Here is a 260-nt window from a genome sequence, read left to right as displayed (position 1 = left end):
AGGAGCCGACACAGCTGCGCTGAGAGTGGGGCCAGCTGTACCCCGCACTACGGAGCCGACGGCGCGGGTAACTGCGGCAGGAACTATTGGGGGAGCAGAGGGGACATCTGCATCCCAAGGAAAGAGGGACCAGGTCAGCATCCCCACGGGGAGAGGCACACCCGGTCCGAAGACCGCTGGTAGTCGCCAGCGGGACTGAGCCGAGAGAGGGCGAGACGAGGACGGGTTGGGGGCCAGGATAGGAAGACCTGAGGTGGCGT

Source organism: Alligator sinensis, unplaced genomic scaffold (assembly GCF_000455745.1).
Source record: "Alligator sinensis unplaced genomic scaffold, ASM45574v1 scaffold1080_1, whole genome shotgun sequence".
NCBI classification, from domain to species: Eukaryota; Metazoa; Chordata; order Crocodylia; family Alligatoridae; genus Alligator; species Alligator sinensis.
Note: the sequence above shows the minus strand (reverse complement) of the source record.